The sequence below is a fragment of the Saccostrea echinata genome, unplaced genomic scaffold (genome assembly GCF_033153115.1).
Source record: "Saccostrea echinata isolate AGI-Se365-2 ecotype Australia unplaced genomic scaffold, CSIRO_AGI_Sech_v1 ptg000046l, whole genome shotgun sequence".
Taxonomy (NCBI): domain Eukaryota; kingdom Metazoa; phylum Mollusca; class Bivalvia; order Ostreida; family Ostreidae; genus Saccostrea; species Saccostrea echinata.
This window is the reverse complement of record NW_026889795.1, coordinates 11,319,630-11,332,210: the sequence shown is the minus strand read 5'-3', so window position 1 is coordinate 11,332,210 and position 12,581 is coordinate 11,319,630. Positions and strand designations below refer to the sequence as shown.

Here is a 12,581-nt window from a genome sequence, read left to right as displayed (position 1 = left end):
GATTTCGTCTGTCATTCTTACATGCGTATTTTTTGCTAGATTTGTGAAAACTTGCAAAAAGAAACGGTTCCTTTCTCTTCTTTTTAGAAGAACTGAGTTGAGTTTCATTTTTTTTTTTTACCAAATACGACGCATAAAACAATTTAATACAACAAATGTTTACGCAATATATGTGCCGATGATTCAATGCTTACAATGTACATGTTCGATGTAAGCGTTGAAAATGCTAGAGAAGATCTTACAGAGGAAAACAATTTCCTCTGCGATATTTTTTTAAAATACGTTCATGTCCAGCATGCAACCTGAAACTGGTCTATACACGTATATATGAAAATCGCATTCGTTTAAGCTTCCATATAGGCCTATATTCATTATAATTACTGAGAAAATCACGCCGTCTGAAGCTTCTAGGAAATGATTATCTATTCATAGATGTAAATCCTATAGTAAAAAAAAACGATCTCAAATAAAATTCTAGTATTTTATTTAAAACTAGAGGACGTAAAGATCTAGGTATGAATTAAATTTATTTACGATATAGATTACAGCGTTCAGAACTACGACAAAGACTAGACGTGTCAAAACGAAAAAACACATGATTAAAAAAATCTGCGTCGACGCTCACCAACACTCTGCAACATCACATCTTTAGGGCCTATCTTATTCTTTCTCTGTTTTAAAAATATTGCCACGAAGACCTTTTGTAATCACGCTCCTTATTCCGGAAATGGTTACCGTAAATCTTCTTTTTTTAAACATCACATGAATCGATCACATGACGCCATGCAATCGCTTCCTTAATTTGTAAGAATAGCTGACATGTAAACATGTAAACCTTATTTCTTAAGGACTATTACAAATGGATTTGAAAAGAGAGAGTGACACGATGAGTCTGTCGAGTGTGTAATTTTATTCAATACGTAAAGATTTATTTTAATTAATCAGTTACTGATACAAACAGCTCTACAAGCAAATCATTTCCTTTTCCAACACTTCCATTTAATTTTGTCAAAAGTTCAATTTGCAATTTGTTCTTTTGTAGTTCTTGCTCAAGAACTTGGCACTGCAGCTCATAAACGTCATCCAGAGTTCTTTACCTTTTTAGCTTATTTTTCCTGTAGAATAAAGAATACTACACATTGTCAATCTAATTTTATGATTTTACACAGAGGCATGCAATGCAAACAATTTTAAATGTATTAAAAAATAACATCATTTTTTTATGTGAACTGACTTACGGTACATGTAAATATGCAAGAATTCAATGACAACGATATTCCTCATAATCTGTGTTTATAAACAGTATTCAATTCGTTTAGTCTGTACACATTAATAAGCATGGACAATACAGGTGAGTTTGTTTGGATGACAATTTTTATATTTTTCATTAATACAAAACAAAATTTCCACTTATTGGGGCTACTAGAACATATTTCCAGTCCAACACCATCTATCGGATATTACAAATTTACAATTACGATTCAATTATTTAGAGTTGATGTTCATTTGTATAAAAGAAATTGTTCAGTGATAAAAAGTCCCCCCTGGCGTCCTGAATGTCTTTTTTTTAGAAGACCATGATAGATAGAAAACGAAGTGCTTAGTTCATGCCAGTACTTCGGTACTTTGATTTAAATAGATCAAACTATTCTCGTAAAATATAAAAGCAAATTATTCGTTCATATTGAAATTACCCAGGTGTCCTTGTGAAATTTTCTGCTTCCGCTTCTTCCTTCTCCAAAGAAGCCCGAGATGGTCCCGGAGACAGAGACAGGTTTTGGGCGGGAACTACGGCTTTCTCTGAGAAGGTCTGTGTGGAAAGCCAAACATCCTCAACTTTAAATAAATCAACATCTGTCAATGCATTATTAGGATTATTAATAATCAGAAACAGATCTGCTCTAGTCATTTTTTGTTTATGGACAAAATACACTGTTGTTGATGTAGTATTTTTTTTTTTTTTTCAAGTGGCTAAATTGATAATATATGTTTTGTCACAAAAAATATCACGTATAAAAGTGAAAATATCCCGCACAATTTAGGGCAAAACTTTGTTATTGAAACACTGAAATAATGGCTAGGAAGGAACACCGTCGACTATAATACATGTACAAGAAAATTTGCTTTTCGTTACCAAACAGAAAAATAGGAGGGTTGAAAAGTATTGCTTTATATTGAGGGAAAAAATGTACCTGAAACATCAATGTCTGTATTTACACCACCTGTAATGCCTTCAACGGAATTTTTTCCTATTATTGCAACAACCTGAAAACAGGTATTTTTGGAAAAAAAATTCACTTACCACCAATTAAAACGGATTAAAAAACATAACAAGTGATCACATACATAAAAATATCGTAATTTTCATGTTTATTATTTATTGATCATGTTTCTAAAGAAAAGGCATTTCATATTCAAATTTGAACTGAATGTAAAAAAAAAGTTTAATCCATTGACATATGAGCAAAATTAAAGAGAAAATCTTTTTTTTTCATGAATCCGTATTTAAAAAATAATTTGGAGCATTCTACAACTTCAAATTTAAAGTTCCAATTGTTTAAATTAAAGGCTTTAATCATGACATCAAAGTTACACAGCATTTAACAACCTTTTGGCTTTTATCACTGGTGTTGACTGGTGAGGAGCTGGACCGTCTCCTGTCTTGTTCCTCTATCGACGGAACTCCGCCTCTTTTTTCTTTGTCTAGGACGATATGTCCCTCCATTTTTTACAGACCTCAGCAGGCGACCTTTCTTGACATCCTTCACTGTTGATTTTGTCGATTTTTTCCCCCAAAAAGTTATTAATGTCTCTTAATGAAGCATGTATGCATGGAGTGCACAATGATTAATACAAACACAAATAGTTATTGGCGCAAACACAATTACAGTAATTGGCAAAGGCACAACATATAAAAATCATAAATTGTTCAGGAATTTAAACAATATTGTAGAATAGAATGTGAAGTTACATTAATCATACAAATCATTTGTACAATTGTAATTATGTAATACAATTATCTCGAGATATATGACATTTTTTTAATAATGAGTGTGTTATTTTCAATATTTCTGGATATTGGCTATTAAAGCAAAGCTTAGATTTTTTTATTTTTAGCATAAGACAATGCCTGATATTTTTCTTGAAAAAAATTCTTGAAGTTCCTTTCAAAATTTAACCTATGATTATTGTATTTTTGACAACTGAATAGAAAATGAAATTAATTTTCAATCACCACCCTGTGTTACAAGTATTTCAAAATCATTTTTTCTGTGGGCGTAGACAAATGTCTCCCCTTTTCTGTGGCAAGATAATGTTCACTAAGTCTCAATCTGCTAATAATTGATCTCTCTGTTCTATTTTTTAATATATCAGTGTATTCACAGCGTTTGTCAAAATCAACTTGGTAAAATTTAGTTTAGGTGAATTATGAATCTTTGCATATTCCTCCTGTACGTATTGATCTGATATTCTTTATTTTATGCTACTCAGCAGTGATTTTATCAAATTTTCTTTTTTAGTAATGACTGAAAATCCTAACTTGTTGAAAATTGAAAAAAAAAAAATTAAGTCCGAGATTTTGTTTTGATTGTTGTTTTACAGATTTTAAATGCTAAAGTATTCTTGGAAGTAATAAGATGGTTCCAAAATTTTATGCTTGAAAAATGTATTCTTGTCCACAGGGTTGTCTACCTAAATCTGCTCTACAAGGAGCATTAGTAGCTTTACAATGTACACCTAAAATTAGTAGCCTTACAAATTAGTAGCTTTACAATGTATACATAAAATTTCCCAAATAAACTTCATGTGAAATTTTTCAATTATAGAATTTTCACCAACATTATTATAAATACCCCAAATCTCGCAGCAATAAAGAAGAATTGGTGTTACAATCGAGTCAAAAAGTTTTTCCAAAAGTTTACATGTATTAACCAAGCAATGGTTTTCTTAATCTTAAAATAAGCTTTTCTGGCCTTCTCCATAAGTACTGACATAGCTAAGTCCAGATTTCCATTACATTTCAAAGTTAATCCAAGATAGCAAAATTTTGATATGTTTGAAGAATACTTCCAATGTAAGTAAACTCATTGATGCAAAATTTGCCATTGGAATTAAAAATAAGAACTTTAGACTTTTCAACATTAACCTGTAGTTTCCAATTAGAACAATACGTGTCAACAATGTTCAATCAATTCTGTGACCAAGCTTTACTTTCAGATAATAAAACAATATCATCAGCATATAATAAACAATTTCGCCAATTTTAACAGGATCACAATTCCCTATTTAAGTTCATCAACAATACCATTAATAAAAATGTTGAAGGGAGATGGGCTTAAGACATTGTCTTGTTTGACACCACATTCAGATGTGAATGCTTTACTGCGACCATTAGCAAACTTTATCTTTGTTTTCGTTATTCATACATAGAAAATATAACATTGAACATATTGGTGTGTATATTAGATTTCAGGAGTTTGTAATAAAGTCCAACTCTCCATATAGTGTTAGATGCGTTACGGAGATCAATAAAAGCTTCATAAACCTTTTGCTTTTTGTTTTTATAATAATCTGATATAGTCTTAATTGTAAAATTATGATCTGACATTCTGCTTTTTTTCTTTGAAACCAGTTTGATTTTCACTAATTAGTGTTGCATCCTTGATAAAATCTAAATGAATAATCCTATTAAAAGTTTCCCTAAGTTTGATTTAATGGAAATACCTCTGTAATTACAGGGATCAAGTTTGTTACCAGATTTATTTTAGAGTACCAAAATACATTCATTGCATTGAGTACGAAATTGTTCCGAGTTTAAAATAAACTTCGAACAGTTTTTTAGTGTCTTCAATAATACACTACCTCCATTTTCTAACATTTAATTTGAAACAAGATCCATGGATGTAATTTTACCTTGCTTTAAATTTTTTATGGCATTCATTATATGTTGAGTTGTAATAGGGAGACTAACATCATTCTCTAGTTTTTGTTTTTAAACATTAAATAGATCTGCAATGAATTTGTGACATGATTCTGATTGTTATTTGCAGTATTTAGTGTTTTGAAATATACTGATAAAATATTTCACAGGGAAGATCAGGAGAGGTGCCATGCATATTCTGCATTTTATCTACATGTAATTTGTGCAACATTTTCCGAAATGTTTTGGGGTTCGTATCAAAATTGTTAATTTGATGACAATTTTTTTGTTTGTAAGATTTTTCTTCATATTTGCATAGTCTTCTGTATTTAAACCCGTACAAACGTATGTGTAAAGAGTTTTCTATAGTGACCATTTAAAGGATATTGGTTTACTAATTTTTCATATTGATTTGCTGTGTTTCGAAGATCAGTGCATGACTCGGTAAACCATAGTTTTTTTATTGCATCTACCTGTTTTAAGTTTTGGTATTTTTGCCACATACTTTGTTGAAAGTTTTGCACAATCTTGCAATATAATATTAAATGAGTTCACAATTGCATCTCTATTTTTATACTCAATATCAATAAAATCAGAAAATCTTGCTCTAAATGTTGGACTCTTGATATTTTTGGATTACACTTCAACAGATTCTTTACTCCAAATAAATTTTCCTGGTAAAGGGTCTAATTTGCATAGATTGTTAATTTCTTGTGCAGAAAAATCATTTACAAACAAAGAACAGCTGATTGGATGGTGAATTGAAAATAAATTAAATTCATGGATTTCAAAATATCCAACAGATTTGAGTAAATCTTGGGAGGAAAGTGTATAGTCAACAAGGCTACTCCCATTATATGTGAAACAGGTGTGTTTTCCAGAAAGATCACCAGTCGTTCTACCATTTAGGATTCTTAATCTAGATTCTTTACATATGATTTATCAACGGTTTCATTTCCAAAGTCTTTACGGTAGATAACTGGCAAAATATGGATCTGAGACAGAGCTCTGGATCTGAGAGTTCTCCCATGATTTGAAACAAAGACTTAGAAGGTGTATAAGTCCTCTCTTTTTTTTTTACACCACTAGGTAAATCCCTTGTTCCAATATGAATGATAAATTTATTATTATTATTTGGTTTGTTGTTTGCTTATAATTTAAAATATATTTAATCATATGATGTAATCATATATAAAACTAGCCTGCTTTTTTATGCGAATTATTGTTCGGCATGTAAACTATTTGCAACACACCAAAAACTATTGATCCTCCACTTCTTTTCTGTTCAGCCCAGAAAAAAGGCAATTTACCTTATGAAAAAAAGATTGCTTCTCCCTTTCATAAACTTTTTTTTATTCAGAAAGTGACATTATGCCGTTGGAATATTATCATGTATGAAAGTTTACATTCACTCCTTGAATATTTTGAATGATTAGTTCGAGATTATTTCCATGACGCAATTATAAAAAAAAAGGTCAAGGACATAATACAGCATTGTAAACATGCAGACCATTTGATACTGATATTGCCTTGAGAATGAAAGAAAATTCTTGTATTTATGGAATAATTTACATTTGAACACTTGAGGTGAGTGAAAATGAATATTTTTAATTGTAATGTCTTTTAAGCATTGTCAGCATTATTCAGGAAAACCCAGTGACATTAGGCATAGATCTTTATACTCAGACCTTCGATTTTTTTATTTATTTATTTTTTTTTTTATTTTTTTTTTTTATTTATTTTTTTTTTTTTTGAGATTGATTTCATATTTGATTTTTTGTCAAGATATGCTGGTACTTGTATATGAAATTAAAGCGCTCGAATAATCTACTTTCTCAAAACATAGGGAGTGGTAGGTCATATGGGCAATATATTTTTCAGTAAATGAGCCCCCCCCCCCCCCCCCGTAATATTAAAGCAGTAATTTAATTAGTCCTGGAAAGCTTAGATTTGTAGACATGAATTAAATCAACAATTTTATACATTGAAATAACTAAGCGAGCAAATTTCCTTCCAGTATTTGTTTTTCCTTTGGTTTGTATTCACATCTTTGTGTGAGGCAAACAAGATGGAACAATTTTTTTCTACCTCCTCCACCCAAATCTCAATCTCCCTTGCTGTAAAATTCTTTTTTTCTCTCTTTTTTTTATTTTACTCACAATCTCGTCTTCCATTTTATTTTTACTTCCGGTAAAATTACGTAGTTTGTGAGTTGCAGATATTTTCGACAGTTCTAAGTACCTTTCATGAAACGGTCTTAACGCAGTACTTAGGTACTACCTAAGTTCGTCTTAAATCGCTAAGTAGTACTTAATTTTTTAATGCTTTTGTGAAACGATACCCTGGTTATCACGTCGTCTATGGAAACGATTTTTAAGGATGTAGATAACTATACAGCAAGTGAGTAATTACGTAACATAGCTAGGTTAAAGACTAACATACTTACATCAGCCTATGCAGAGGTAAGTTCGGGAAAACTAGTATGACATTATATTTTAAAAAAAACAAATCTTGATGAATAAATACTTAAGTTCTACCTCACTCATACTAAAATATGTTAAAACGCATACGTAAAGCAGAGATAAATAGATGGGCATCTTATTTTTCCATGATAACTTTATCTGAATGAAGAATAAAAGCTATCTTGATCTCACTGCACTGACTGACATGACGTGACTGTTTGATTTAACACGATTTAACACGCAGTTTCTGTGTACTTGAGGCGTGGATAAACTGAATGTTTTAATCAATATTTTATAGTCCAATTAAATTGAAATACGAGTATATACCTTATGTTCGTGTTTTATATTCTTAAAGTGAAAGACATTTTTGAAAATAGGTGATGCATGTGTCTGGTTTCAATTTATATTTTATGCAACCAACATTTACTTGAGGAATTGATAAAGTTTAAAAGGGTATCGTTTTTGTTCGATTTTCATCCGACTGTAAGTTTTCAAAATATTCTCGACTATCGTCTCCATCATTTAGACGCATGCCTTTTTCACACATATCGAAGCGGTTTGATGATAAAGACTCATTTCCATTGTTTACTTTATTTATTTCCCGGGCGACAATTGATGGTCACATCAATGTTTTCTTGTAACCTCTTTCACTGGCCACTCATGGTCTTTGGAGAACATTAAATAAAATAACTTTTTTTCATATATACTCCCTCATATAATTGCTCAATACCAAGGAGCAATCATGATTTTTTTTAAATATTATTTCTGCAATCTCACTTTATTATCAGTATCTCACACGGTTTGGGTATGTTTTCTCACACGGTTTGGGTTTGTATTTGGTTTTAACATATCCCCGATCCTGTTGGAGACAATTTCTGCTTCCTTAGACAAACCTGAATAGGTCAGATCAGAGAAGCTTGAAAAAGAAGCAAATTGTGTGAATTAAGTTTACGTATTTATTGACAGAGCGCAATCACAAAAGTCATTTATAATATATAAACAATCAGGTCTTGTTAAAAATAGCAGAAAAATTTGTTTCACCCCGAAATAAGCTAGGTAAAACTAGGACTTGGTGTTTATATGCCTAACAGGGCCTATAATTGATGAAACATCTCTGAGGTTGACACAACGTTTATTCAAGCATGGCGTCTTTTAAACATAACAAAATTATGAGCATTCCGCGCCCGATCACAATACATCAACATCCCCCCTTCTGAGAAAGATGTACACAATCTAAACACTAAAACTAAACATTTCCCAAATGAATGATCAATAACTGTGAACAAACTTCTTTACAAAATAATCAAATAGAATTAAACAGTATCTCAATCAATTTTGGACATAGTCTTTCTAGTATGCTGGTTTCCTACGAATCCTTGTCGACGGTTCACGCGATACTGGCATTGCACGAGTATCTGGTTTAATATCCTTGTAAGAAGGCTTGCTGACGACAGTTTCTGAAATCGAGTTTGGAACGCTATGTTGTTCATTCGAGCCTGCAACTACCGGTATCCGTTTGCTGGACATACACTCGCTTGTTGGTTCACTAACTGGTTTTGGAAATTCACAGAGTTCACGTTTGTTGATTGGTTCTTTACGAACTGGAGATTGTTCACGAATATGGGTCTGTATTTTAGTTGGTCTAAAATGAATTCGGTTCCTTCGATATTCGACTCCATGTTGGTCTGCAATAACGTATGTTCTCTGTCCAAGTATTTGGATCACTTTCCCAAGCTTCCAGTTTTGTCCTTCCCGGTGTTGGAAATAAACGGACTGTCCAATATCAACTTCAGGTAAGTTTCGTGCATTTTTGTCATGCGATTTCTTCACGGAAATCTGTCTGGATCTGTGTTTGGACTTTGCTATTCCAAAATTATTGCTCACTCGACATCTCATTGGGAGTGTAGCACGTATCTCTCTGTTAAACATCATCTGTGCTGGGCTTAGACCAGTATCCTGTCTTGGGGTACAACGTTGTTCAAGTAACGCTTCATACGGGTCTGTCCCATCCTCCTGTGTTTTTATCATCAGTGTTTTGATGATCTTCACTGCCGATTCGGCCTTTCCATTTGCTTGCTGATGCATCGGAGATGAGAATTTGTGGTCGATCTTCCAGGTCTTCACAAAATCCTGAAACTCTTGACATCTAAATTGTGGTCCACCATCCGAAATTATAACGTTTGGTATGCCAAATCTAGAGAACTGTTTCTTAAGCAACGAAATCACTCTTGTGCTTGTTGTTGTTGGTAGGTACTCTACCTCAATAAAATTGGAAAAATAGTCTACTGAAACCATGTAATGTTTTCCTTGTATCTCAAATAAATCTAGTCCAATTTTCTGCCAAGGAAATTCACATGTTGAATGCTGAATTAAAGGTTCCTTACAATTTCTGGGTTTTCTTTCCTGACAAATCCCACAATAATCCGCAATCTGTTTTATATCGGATTTCATCCCAGGCCAGAATATCACACCACGAGCTCTCCTAATCATACTGTCATATCCTAGGTGTGCTTTGTGTAATCGAATCTTCATATCTGATCGAAGTGTCTTCGGAATGACGACTGCTTCACCTTTCAAAATGAGTCCATCTTCAAAACTTAGAGTATCACGAAAATCAAAATAATGACGCACACTTGTTGGTAGATCTTGTTTGTTTTCAGGCCATCCATTAGCTATGGTGTTGACCAATGTTTGCATCTCTGAATCTTTTTCTGTCATGTCCCGAATTTCTTGAATTCTGATATCCGGTATGTCATTATCCTTTAATGTTGAAACAGATAGAATCCTGTGACGCTCATCCACACTTCCTTCTGTAGTCATGAGAAAAGCTCTGCTTAGCGTATCCGCTATCACAAGGTTAACTCCTTTCTCAAATACGAATTCTACGTCATATCTGAAGTAACGCATCATAATGTCTTGCAATCTTTTAGGTGCCAATCCTAATGGTTTGCGCAATATAGCAGATAATGGTTTATGATCATTATGGATGAAAACTTTCCTTCCGTAAGTGTACTGATCAAAACGTTCAAGTCCATAGAGAACAGATAAAGCTTCCTTCTCTATCTGAGCCCATTTTCTCTCTGCCTGTGTAAGAGCTCTTGATGCGTGCTCGACCGGCTTTCCATCTTGGAGTAGTACGGCACCAATTCCTTCTTTGCTGTTGTCAACTTGCAGTGTGACATCCTTTGATGGATCAAAATAAGCTAGAACTGGTGTTTCCGTCAATTTACGTTTCAGTGTCTGAAATGCTGACTCGCATTTGCTGTCCCAGTTCCACTTCTGGTCTTTACGAGTAAGTAGTCGTAACGGTTCCAATATCTTTGACAAATCTGGTAGAAATTTCGACATGTATTGAACCATTCCACATAAGCGTTTGATTCCAGAGACATCAGTCGGTGCTGGCATTTCAAGGAAAGCTTTCACTTTACTTTCATCAACCTTGATACCATCCTTCGAAATTTTGTGTCCATGAAATGAAATTTCACGAAGTCCCGATTCTTCCTTATCCTTATTTAGTGTGATGTGTCTCTCTTCACATCTCTGAAGAACTTTTTGCATCTTGAGTTCATTATCACGTTTTGCTGCTTCTTCACTGTCACCACATCCTGCAATAATAATGTCATCGACAATGCTAAAAACACCTTCCAGTCCCGATAATGCTTCGTCTAACCGTCGCTGGAAGATTTCACTAGACACTTTCAATCCGAAAGGTAAACGAGCCCACCTGTATCTCCCGAATGGCGTTATCATAGTTGTAAGTTTGCTCGATTCGTCATCAAGGCGAACATGCCAAAAAGCTTCTTTAACGTCAAGTTTGCTGAATACCTTAGCATTTGTAAGCTTTGGAAGTACGTCATCTGTAGTACTCTCGTATCAGAGCTGTGTTCAGAGGTTGTGGATCTATACAAACTCGCAATTTTCCTTCTGACTTGTGAGCAATTGCCATCTGACTAACCCACATAGTTGGTTCTGTAATTGGTATTAAAACACCTAGATCAACAAGTCTATCAATTTCCTGCTTCACTGAGTCCTGGATAGCAATCGGTATTTTCCTGCACGGAAGTACTTTGGGTTGAATACTTGGGTCAACTTTCAGAGTTGCAATGCCCAAATCACCAAGAGGCTGTTCTAATCCAACTTTTGATATGAACTTTTCACTGTTCACAGTCACAAGTCCCATGTCCTGAATTGCATCCTTGCCAAGTAGACAGGTAAGATTATTTTGCACTACCACAAATCTAAGTTTCTGAACTATGTTTGAGCGCACATTGATCACATCAAGATCAGCTTCACCCAAGGGTTTCATACGAGTATTGTTCCACATGTTTAGACGAACATTAGATGAACGACACTGTTCTTTTTTCACATACTTCTGACAAATAGTATTTACATCAGCTGCACTGTCGAGCTGGAAACGTATGTCGCAATCATTTACATTCATTATCGCAGTGATGTCTTTGCTATGTGTGTCTTTGTTTTTCAACGCAAGGAGCCAACTATCTTCTAACTCTGGACAGTCTTCATTGTCTTCACCTACAGCATGTATTTTCTTCCATCTGGACTTAAAATGATTTCGTCCGTTGCACTTGTCACATCTCTTGCCCCATGCCGGACAATTTGATTTACCATGTTCATGTTTATAACCACAGAAATCACACTCTTTCTTTTCCTTGCTCGAAGGCTGTGAATCACTTTTCTGTTTATGTGTCACTTTGTGCTTGGTGAAGTTTTTCTGTCTTTTGTTTGTAGATAGTTTATTCACTTTGCTCGATGAAGTAATATTTTCTCGAAGCTCTTTCACATGTATGTTTGACTGTTCAAAAGCCCTACATATCTGAATTGCTCTGTTCAAAGTCAGTTTGTCTTCCCTTAACAGTAGTTCTTGTAGCTTACCCGTAGCTGTACACGCAATCTTGTCACGCATCATCCTCTCCTGTTCCATGAAATTACACGATGCTGCACGTGTTCTTAATTCTGTAAGAAATTTGTCAAAAGGTTCCTGATAAGGTAACTTCCAGAACCTGTGAGACTCCAACACTTCATTGGAACGATGGTTACAATAAACTTGTAGCTTCTCATATAACTTAGCAGGGTCATTCTTATGAGATTCGCCTTCCCACTGAAATTGGTCATATATCTCGACTACATGAGGTCCACCACAACTCAAAATAATTGCTACTTGTACCTCTTTACTCTTG

General features: G+C 33.8%; 1 pseudogene; it reads right to left on the bottom strand.

Annotated features, from left to right (window-relative positions):
- Positions 1-937: 937 nt before the first annotated feature.
- LOC133202036 (uncharacterized) lies at positions 938-7,095 on the bottom strand (annotated as a pseudogene).
- Between the last annotated feature and the right edge of the window lie 5,486 nt (positions 7,096-12,581).